Genomic DNA, 11,063 nt, shown 5'->3' with positions numbered 1-11,063 from the left:
CAGCATGCAGTTTCTTTTCTGACCGTTCACCTTAAGAGTGTTCAAAAACCTTAAGCTTTCAAAAAGCAGAAAGCACAACACAACAATGAAGTGTACTATTTTTAAAAAATGGTTTGTCGTTTCCTGTTTTATTACGCTGTATTCCACTCCCTGTCCTGTACCTGTACCACCACTGCTCCCCGAATCAGGGAGTGCCACACAATCGGTTTGCAAACTCTTAAAATTACTTCTTGATCCAGCTTCTGGGAAGAATATATTCCCCTCCTCCCTCTAGATTTGTATCGTGGAATCAACAATTTACCCAGATTGGACATTCACTAGATAGACTGCCCAAGGTTGAACATTCTCTGGGCGGACTGCCTAATCTGTCAATCTTAAAAGGGAATAACTATTTGTACTGCACTTTTTTGACAGACAGGCGACAAGCCCCCCCCACCGCCGAATCATTCCATCCACGTGGTGCCAGAAGCAGGACCCGAGGCTCCTCCTCTCTCTCTCCTCTCCTCACTACCTCCCCTCCCCCAGCTGGCCTGGGCCTGATGGCAGCAGGTTGCTGTTCCTCTGCGAGCCTGCTTCTCCGGCCCACTGGGCCTCCCACTGAGCCGCGATTGAGAGGCTGGGGGGAGGAAGAAGAGAGAGGCTGGGTGGGTGGGTGGGGGAGAGAGAGGGTGGGAGGGTGGGTGGGTGGGGGGGGGAGAGAGAGGGTGGGTGGGTGGGGGGGGGAGAGAGAGGGTGGGTGGGTGGGGGGGGGAGAGAGAGGGTGGGTGGGTGGGTGGGGGGGGAGAGAGAGGGTGGGTGGGTGGGTGGGGGAGAGAGAGGGTGGGTGGGTGGGGGAGAGAGAGGGTGGGTGGGTGGGGAGAGAGAGGGTGGGTGGGTGGGGTGGGTGGGTGGGTGGGGAGAGAGAGGGTGGGTGGGTGGGGGAGAGAGAGGGTGGGTGGGTGGGGGAGAGAGAGGTTGGGGGGGTGAGTGGGGGAGAGAGAGGGTGGGTGGGTGGGGGAGAGAGAGGGTGGGTGGGTGGGGGAGAGAGAGGCTGGGTGGGTGGGGGAGAGAGAGGCTGGGTGGGTGGGTGGGGGAGAGAGAGGCTGGGTGGGTGGGTGGGGGAGAGAGAGGCTGGGTGGGTGGGTGGGGGAGAGAGAGGCTGGGTGGGTGGGTGGGGGAGAGAGAGGTTGGGTGGGTGGGTGGGGGAGAGAGAGGTTGGGTGGGTGGGTGGGGGGGAGAGAGAGGTTGGGTGGGTGGGTGGGGGAGAGAGAGGGTGGGTGGGTGGGGGAGAGAGAGGCTGGGTGGGTGGGTGGGGGAGAGAGAGGCTGGGTGGGGGAGAGAGAGGCTGGGTGGGTGGGTGGGGGAGAGAGAGGGTGGGTGGGTGGGTGGGGGAGAGAGAGGGTGGGTGGGTGGGTGGGGGAGAGAGAGGGTGGGTGGGGGAGAGAGAGGGAGGGTGGGTGGGTGGGTGGGTGGGGGAGAGAGAGGGTGGGTGGGTGGGGAGAGAGAGGGTGGGGTGGGTGGGGGAGAGAGAGGGTGGGTGGGTGGGGAGAGAGAGGGTGGGTGGGGGAGAGAGAGGGAGGGTGGGTGGGTGGGTGGGTGGGGGAAGAGAGAGGGTGGGTGGGTGGGTGGGGGAAGAGAGGGGCTGGGTGGGTGGGTGGGGGAGAGAGAGGTTGGGGGGGGTGGGGGAGAGAGAGGTTGGGGGGGTGGGGGAGAGAGAGGTTGGGGGGGTGGGGGAGAGAGAGGTTGGGGGGGTGGGGGAGAGAGAGGTTGGGGGGGTGGGGGAGAGAGAGGTTGGGGGGGTGGGGGAGAGAGAGGTTGGGGGGGTGGGGGAGAGAGAGGTTGGGGGGGTGGGGGAGAGAGAGGTTGGGGGGGTGGGGGAGAGAGAGGTTGGGGGGGTGGGGGAGAGAGAGGTTGGGGGGGTGGGGGAGAGAGAGGTTGGGGGGGTGGGGGAGAGAGAGGTTGGGGGGGTGGGGGAGAGAGAGGTTGGGGGGGTGGGGGAGAGAGAGGTTGGGGGGGTGGGGGAGAGAGAGGTTGGGGGGGTGGGGGAGAGAGAGGTTGGGGGGGTGGGGGAGAGAGAGGTTGGGGGGGTGGGGGAGAGAGAGGTTGGGGGGGTGGGGGAGAGAGAGGTTGGGGGGGTGGGGGAGAGAGAGGTTGGGGGGGTGGGGGAGAGAGGGGTTGGGGGGTGGGGGAAGAGAGAGGTTGGGGGGGTGGGGGAAGAGAAAGCTATAGGGGGGGTGGGGGGGAAGAGAGAGAGAGAGAGAGAGAGAGAGAGGCGCGGGGGGGTCAAGGGGACAGAGAGAGGCTGGGGGGCACAGGGGGCAGGGAGAGAGAGAGAGAGAGAGAGCGCGAGAGAGACATGGGGGGGGGGGGCGGTAGGAAAGAAGGCAAATCGGAGGAGAGAGGGGGAACTCAGGAAAGATGGATCACGTTCTTTCAACCCCCTACAAGGGATATCGTTGCAGTGGATGATATCCAGAAGTCACGACACTCACTGTTCACTTCATACCCAATAAACATGTTAACAATCCATATACAATGCCCCATCTATAGGGAGCGGAGAGGGGTCTGCACTTGCGCTTGGGTAAGGCATGCACTTGGACTGGGGTAAGGCACTTCGGCTGGGGGATGGATGTACTTGGTGTCATGTATTCAACTGTCATTGTAACCCATGTATTAGCTGACATTGAGAACACCTTGAGAACATTGACCACAATGGGATGAACTTGTGGGAGACACTCCTAACCTGGACTGTCAGGTATAAAAGGGGAAGCTCCACCCACCATCTGTCTCTTGAGATCTTGGTAATAAAGGTAACTGGTCACAGAGTGATCTTCTCTCAAGTATGGGCCTTGTGTGTATTTATACTGTATAGTAAGGACATATTACTTGGACTGGGATAAGGCACTTCGGCTGGGGGAGGGATGTACTTGGACTGGGGTACGGCACTTTGCCTGGCCCTTGCTGTCTTCTGGGGAGCTCTGTCCTCTGTCCCTTCAGGAAGTCAAAGTGAATCGAGTTACAAATTGCAATGTCAGTGAGACCTTGGGATAGGCGACGCATCCCTATGAAACTTCAGGGTGTGGCTTATCCTTCAAGGGGACCAATCAGAAATAAGGGGCGGAGCCTGCTGGCCATTTTTACAGTACAAATAAGCGCGTCCATCTTAAAACAGGCAACACTGGAGAATAATGCAAAACCAAAATATTCCTTGGTTCATCACCATGAAGAATTTTTTTTGTTTCACTTTGTGCACATGAATCTTTGGAATGACATTTGGGCACCCAGCAACAGAGTCCAGTACAGCACAACACAGATCCGAAGTCAATTGGAACTCCTTCGACACTACTATTCAACACTTTCAGATTCATTAATATGTTAGATCTGGGATGCACTCCTGCCCTAACAGTGTGCATCACCTTAATTGCAGAGCACTCCCAATGCACCAGTGTGACTTTTCCATTTCCCACGCCAGCTATTCTTACAGCCCCAGCTGTCTTGAATTGAGAATTTAGTGGCGGTTTCGTATGGTGAACAGTGTCCAATAGGAACGGGGTTGAGACTGCCCAAACTCATTAGAAGAATGGGAAAAATATCTTGGCTGATTTGAAACCAGATCTGCAGCTCCCACGTAAATTTAAAGCAGAAACTTTACTGAAAGCATTGAAGGGTAAAGTGATAATGAAACTGCTTTAAACTGGTTAAAGGGCAGATAATCCTTTAACACTTGCAATTGTCTACTTTTAATGAGCATTTGCAAGGATCTATTAAGAGAGAATTACTTAAGTCAGCACTACAAAACTATTAGCAGCTTCCCTGCAAGTGTATTTCGGTTAAGGCAACTCGGGACCTCATGGAACTTTTTTCTAATAAACGGTGGAGTTAAATCATTAAGAGTCTCATTAAAATTAGCCAACTTCTCCCGAAGGCAATGTAGAAAACTCCTCTTTGTTGCAAGTTTATGTTGAAAAAACAAGACTGTCGACAGCCAATTTCATAGTAAAATTCAGTCTACAATTGGCAAACCCGATTACAGATTTCTTACGTTTCAGTGTCATCCTTGCCCCATTCAAGCATAGCAGTCCCTCCTCCCCCCCCCCCGCCACAATAAAGAGACATCAGTGTAGAATTTCTAAATGGCAGCATTTACACACAAACACTTACCGCACTTTTAAAAAATCCGTTCGCGGGGTGTGGGCATTGCTGGCAAGGCCAGCATTTATTGCCCATCTCTAATTGCCCTCAAGGTGGTGGTGAGCCGCTGCCTTGAACTGCTGCAGACGGTGTAGTGAAGGTACTCCCACAGGGCTGTTAGGGAGGGAGTTCCAATACTTTGACCCGGCAACGATGAAGGAATGGCGATATATTTCCTGCACGACATAGCCGTGCACTCTATTCTCATGTCTGTGTTAACCTATTTATTTTCCATGAGTGAGTCGATGCCTGCGTTAAAAACAAACAAGCCTGTGCAAACAGAAGTTCTTTTCTGGAGAAAACCCCAGTGGTTCGCAGGTACCAGATACGAGAGTTTCCTCTCCTGCCAATCCTCTTCCCGCTTTGCCCCCTCCACTCCCCCCTCTTCTCAAGGCATCAACTGCCGCCCAGCACCTGGATCAGGTGATGATACTACATACGAATCTAAACGAGGAACAGACGATAAGTGTCAGCCAAGTATTTGATCGAATCCTTTCCACAACCAACATCTACTCCCTCACACTTTCCAGCAAAATCACTGGATAGTGATCGGGAGTGAGAGCCAACATTCCCTATAAGCTGCAAGGCCACACCCACACAGCGCTCCAGGGATCCCGTGTATCTGGCTTTTCAATCCAAAAACCACACGTGCATTTATTTTGAATGGCCCACGTCAAAAAAAATAGAGCACATTGGTGAGAATCCTGGGTAATTGATCCCACACTAGTCCATGGACAGTGTGGGGAAATGTAATACCCCTAATGCCATGAAGGCAGAGCTTGGTTAATTCAGGACTGACTGTCGTTTCCTTCCAAAACTTGGTGTCAAAAACCTAAACAAGAAAGCAACATCATGTACAAGATAAATATGACTAATATTACTTACATTAGCACCAACAGCAAACTACTAGATTATTTATCACAATGTTTTCTTGGGAGAGAGGCAGGGATAGAATGCCAACATAAGGCAGACCAAGTGTGATGTATTTGCTCATTTTTTATTAAAAAACCACAAGGCTGCCCTTGATGTGTTATTAATATCGGCACGAATTGCCATCATCTACCACAAAAGATCACTGTGCCTAAACTTTTAACAGTCCCATGGATTTCATTTTCTCACATGAGCAGTGCTCAACATCAAAGCAAAGTAATCTTACTGAATATGTTCAACAAGAACTATGTAAATGACAAGTGGCTCAGTGGTATTGCAAGGGCTGAGCTATGTAGCTGAAATGCTTTGGCCCACACTTTCATGCATTTTTGTAAAGAATCAGATTTTGTTCCATTCAAAAGAGAGAAAAGCAAATCTGTGGCTTACTTGGTTACGACAGGAGATAGCTAGTTCTAATCCCTGCAAGAATCCTGCACCAGTTTAAATGTTATGGGCTGACTTTTTCCACTGGGAGGAATCATTAGCCCGTTTATTAATAAATCCATTATACACTGCATGCCCAAAATCTGCAGTAATCGTCAACTTGTCTGATCAGGTTGCCAGAAAACCAAAATCATCCACACGCTTGCATTTTCTAAATCTGCACACGGGAGGTGGGATTGGAGTGAGCAGCTCCTGTGGAGGAGCTGGCAGCACAATACACCAGAAGACCGCCTCCTGTGCTGACATTCCCAGAAAAAACACTGGCCAGTAACTGTGTGTGTACATTTTTTATAAATGGAGTTGTATATTTGCTAAAATGATATCTGGGATAATAACTTTAGTTATGAGCAGAGAAACTCGGAATCTTTTCACATAAACAAAGAAGGGTTAAGAGGATTTGTGATAGGTCAAAACTGAGGGGTCCTTTGATCAAGTAATTTGGGGAAAATAAACTATTTTCACTGGTCAATGAATTGGTAACGGTAATGTAGGTACCCGTGAGTATGCTCACAGATGTGTGGAGCTGTTGAGTTGTGAATGGCTTAGCCAGTCACGTGATGTTCACAAGACTCAATAAAACCCAGTCAGTTGGGTTCAGGGGATCCACGATGAGGCAGGTGGTTGTGAGCCTGATGGATGAACTGGTAATGTGTAGTGTGATTGTTAAACCTTTGCTAATAAACCCACTAGTTCCTAATAGCAATGTGTTGCTATGAATTCTTAAGCAAAGAACCCATGAAACAAATACATTACAGTAACGAGAAGGCATAAATTGAAGGTCACCAAAAAGCTCTCAGGTTAGCAGAATTTCTCTTTTTTAAATATAGTGTTGAGAGGACATGGAATAGCCGATCAAAAACCACAGTGGAAGCAGAATTCAGAATAGCTTTTAAAAGGGAAATGGATGAATACTTGAAAAAGAACCCTTAAAAAGGGCTTGGGGAAGGGGCAGGGAATTGGGACCAAGTGATTAGCATTTTCACAGAGCCCACAAAGGCAAGATAGAACAAATTCAATGGGAGAGCACATCCTTGGCAAATGTCAGAAAGCCACTGGATGGGGGTGGGGCAGGGGGTACCATTGTGTGGTGGGACACAATTCCGAATATTCTATTTTAAATCTAGCCAAGACTGCTGGGTGAAATTGCCATGTTGCACTCTGTGCAAGAGTCACCATAAATTTCATGTGGTAGAATTCAGAATTCCAGAAGCATAAAATAAAGTTATGCAAACAGTCTATTAATATCAGGAGAGAAAAAGAACTTCCGTTGTGAGCTGAAGTAACTTTCTTGTTAGTGAGGCTTCCTCCCTTCCCTCCTACACAAAGCTTGCAAGGATCTGCCATCAATGATGAAATGCAGCTTTGTTATCCATTGTTCAAACAATATTTGGAATGGATGTGGGAAGCAATCCAAAAGGTGCGAGTGGATTTGAATTGAAAGTTCAATTCAGAAATGCAGAACCATTTAAAATATGGGCCAGAGATATAATAAAATCTCTTATAAGCCAGCACAAGCAGCTATGCTTCACCGAGTAGAAATAGCGGTGAGAAGTATTATTAAAATAGGAGATAGTGACCCTGCAACTCATCGTGTGCAACTCCTACTGGATGACTTTAGATCATCACACATGGGACAGGTCACATCCAGCCGGAGCGGAACAATGTCAACTTCTTTGGGGGCACAAGGGACGAGAGAAAGAAATATTCTATTCCTTGCTGAAGAAACTTGCTACTCGCAAAATCAAGTAGAACTTGGGCGGAAATGACTGGCGTTAAACGCACCAGCAAATTTAACGTTAACCTTTGGATTCAGCTCTTTAAACCAGGTGAATATGCACCACAGTTTTACTCAAAGCAGAACTCACAATCACAATCTGCTGCTGCGTTAAACCTGGCTCCATAACAATTGTAAGGCCTTCCCCAACACATGCACAAATGCTCACAATTAAACATTTACTTCAACCAAAGTTCACTCTGTTGCAATTTAATGGCAGACAATTCTCAATTATAGGCTCAAAGCCTTACAAATCACATTTCTAAATTAGACTTCAACAATTCAATTCAATACAAAAAAAGTCAAACTGTGAACTTCTCAGAATACACAGTAAGCTGGGAGCAACACAGCAGTTCAGGCTTTTAAAACACTCTTAAAAATGTTTTTCACTTAATAAACACTGCAGGGGCTCTCCAGATGTAATATTTTAGCTATTGTACTCAAGAACCTTACACTCTTATTGCCTTTTAGTTAGGTTTGGGGACAGAATTTTTTGTGATAAGGCTCCCAAGGTTTTAGCATGTTTCACTCACAAAAACCAGCACCCCAAACAGAACAAACCTCTGAAAAATCTGAACCTTACTGCTCACACCTCACCCAAAGAACCAAAACGTTGTTCTCAGTGACCAGGACCATTAACATGCACTGTGTAAACATTTACTCCATCAGCAAGGAAGTCATTTGAGATCACCAGCAGGGCCAGAGAAGCTGCCTAAGCAACGGATAGCTGACAGAGAGCACACACAACCCAAGTAACCAGTTTCAAGAGGAAAAAAAAATGTCTGTGCAATAGTACACTCGTCTAGCAGGAGATTTACACATGCAACTTATGAAAATTAAAACCAATCGTGCCAGATTTGTTAAATATTCTATGCTGAAGCAAATATTAATAAAGGCTACTGTGGTGCCAGTTAAACCTAAATTGTAGCAGTTTCAATAATGTAACTAGATTAGTGCAAAAACCAGCGAGGGTGTCAACCTTAAATGCCAATCACATTCCTGAAAAGCGCAGTTCTGCCTAGGGGCTGAAATCTAGGACATGCTTATTTTGGTTCTAGAGCAACAGAAAATTAAAAGCGCAAAAGGCCAGCATTTCCAATGGACCACGATGATACAACAACTAGCTTCCGTTATGAGAGCATGGATACCAGCAACTAGCAACACTGAATGGTCACGTCTGACAACCAAATGATGGTTTTTTTAAAAAAAAAGAAAATGTTACAGGACAGCCTTGAGTTGCAATATCATAGTTCTAAGCCCATCAGAAAAAAAAACTTAAAAATAAAGACATGGTTCATAAATAATAGACTCTCAAAACCATGGCTGCGTCCAAGAAACCACTATCCAAATTGCCACTGCCTCATCATTCTAAGCGATCCTCTGCACAAGTGTCAAACTGGCAGACTACCAGATGGCAACAAATCACAATTAGATAATTATCACCACCCATGGAGGTTTAGGCATAAACACAGATTTCAAGCTAACCATGCAATCACTGTTTGGCTTTCTGTGATATTAAGTAATATACATCATGCAAAGATCACTATTTTAAAAAGAGTGTGATCTCTCTCCAAATTCACTCCATCTCCATCATTTCAGAAGCCCAACTGCATTAGTGCAGGCTACAACGAGTTTACTAATTTTCTCTCCCTCACCCTTCCAAAAAAGGAAATTTATAGTAATATTGGCGCGGATTTTGCGGTGGGTAAGGTGGTGTACTCAGAGTGGAATTCGCTGCCTCACAGAGCTGTGGAAGCTGGGACATTGAATAAATTTAAGACAGAGATAGACAGTTTCTTAACCGATAAGGGAATAAGGGGTTATGGGGAGCGGGCATGATCGTATTAAATGGCGGAGCAGGCTCGAGGGGCCGTATTTCTTATGTTTTCCTTTGAAATCCACTGCCTGTTCGGGTTTTCCACATGCGCGAAATCTGGAACTTGCGGTCTGTCAATGTATGCGTTAACAGGCCATCCGCACTGCCCAAGAAAAAGCAATTGCTGGCAGAGTTGGGCTATATATCCCGACTGACCAGCAATTACCTATGAAAATGTTACGGTTAATGCAAACAGGCGCAGGGCCGGTTTGCAGCAGCATAAAGGGGATATCTCAGGCATGTTTTAACCATTTTAATTTTGAAATTACACAATATAAAAATGAGTTACTGCAGATATTGGCCCGGATTAGAGTTTTAATTATGTCGAAAATTAGCAAAAAATTTACATTTTTAGTGAAGTTGGTGGAATGAAGCTAATTAGGAATTCAATTCCAATCCTGTAAATTGTAATTAAATCTGATTTCAGAATTCCATTACATCTGATTACAGGATTCCCTTTTGAAATGACGTAAAATCGAATTCTGTTTAGTGATTGGAGGACCAGGACCACCTGCGTCCGAGATCCGTGGGCCATTACATGGCTCTCCGCCTTGCAGCATCAGACCACAAGTCTTTTTGCAGGAGGGCCCGTTATATAAAGAAATCCTCGCAACTATAGTGGATTGCTTGGTGTGCACTTCTGAAGGAGCCTCCTGATATTTGGATCCTGAAGACTCGCCAATGTTCCTAATAAAGCCTGTGTACAATAACTCTGTTCCTTCGTACTGACAAAATTTATTGCACTTTGAAACACCAGAACAGCTCACACTGCAAACGTGAATTACAGAGGCTGCTCTTAATTGCCTTAGAGCTTTCAGCACCAAGGACAAGGCCAACATCACACAATATGCAGAGTAAAAAAACAAGCTAAATACATAGAAGCTGCTAACTGGTAATATGAAAGGGTATAGTGCACTGTAAATTAATTAGTTAGCTAAAAACAAAAATCTAGTCACCCTTTAAAAAAATTATTTTTTTGTAAAAAGGGGATTTTCTCCCTCAGATTCCCCACTCCACTTAAAATTCTAATAGTAAAAACCAGCTGAATATGTCTGTGCATGTGCGGAAAGCGTGTTTAAATATCATGCTCGGTTGACATTAACCTAATGTGTTTCCAAAATCCAGTCAGTCATTTAAATGGTACACCCAAGGCAGCTTCCTTACCCTGACACACAGCTGAACATCTTGAATGCTGAAGCCCATTCATTAATGAGATGGTGAGCTCGGGTTGCTGAATCATGTACTATGGGAAATTTATGACTTGTCTATTACTAAGTACAAATCTTTCCCAATCTTTCTACGCTCCAGGCAACCAAATTTGTGAAACATTGCCCTCATTACAGTGCACTCTCGACTGCATCCATTACATCATTTTAGTCAGTAACTGTTCCAAGACATTTTCCTTGAAGATGGCATCTGCACACTCCAAAATATATTTAATCTTGTCGTGGGGAGACTTGCTCTTCAATAAGTGACAGGTCCACTAGTGTTAGGCGGTGAAATAAGCAACAAACTGGGCAAGATTCAGGAGTATTGCTGAAACACTTAACTACAACTGTTGAATTAACAGAAAATAATTAATCCAATAGACGTAAAATCAGGAGAAATTAACAGAATTAGGTTTGCGTTAGCAACTCTCTGTCCCACAGAATCAGGAAATGTTTGATGAACATCTGTGATTTCCATAAACAGCAGGTTTTTTGACTGTCGGAGCTCAACCAAGCTGAAAAATAGATTTGGGGGGGGGGGGGGTAGAACAGCAAATTTAAGGTATATTGCCCATTGTAGAACCAGGGAGGAGGTGGAGCTTTTTTTTAAGCAAAGACTAGGAAAGAGAATAAAAGTTGTATTGGTCTCATGCATCTCACG

The 11,063-nt window shown here is 46.6% G+C and overlaps 1 protein-coding gene across 1 annotated transcript in view; it reads right to left on the bottom strand.

Moving 5' to 3' along the window:
• Positions 1 to 11,063, bottom strand: part of snd1 (staphylococcal nuclease and tudor domain containing 1) — a 1,067,139-nt gene that overhangs the window by 509,933 nt on the left and 546,143 nt on the right. The gene's annotated exons all lie outside the window — the stretch shown is intronic.

This window comes from Pristiophorus japonicus, chromosome 13, assembly GCF_044704955.1.
Source record: "Pristiophorus japonicus isolate sPriJap1 chromosome 13, sPriJap1.hap1, whole genome shotgun sequence".
Taxonomy (NCBI): Eukaryota; Metazoa; Chordata; class Chondrichthyes; family Pristiophoridae; genus Pristiophorus; species Pristiophorus japonicus.
Note: the sequence above shows the minus strand (reverse complement) of the source record. Positions and strands in the feature narration are given on the sequence as shown.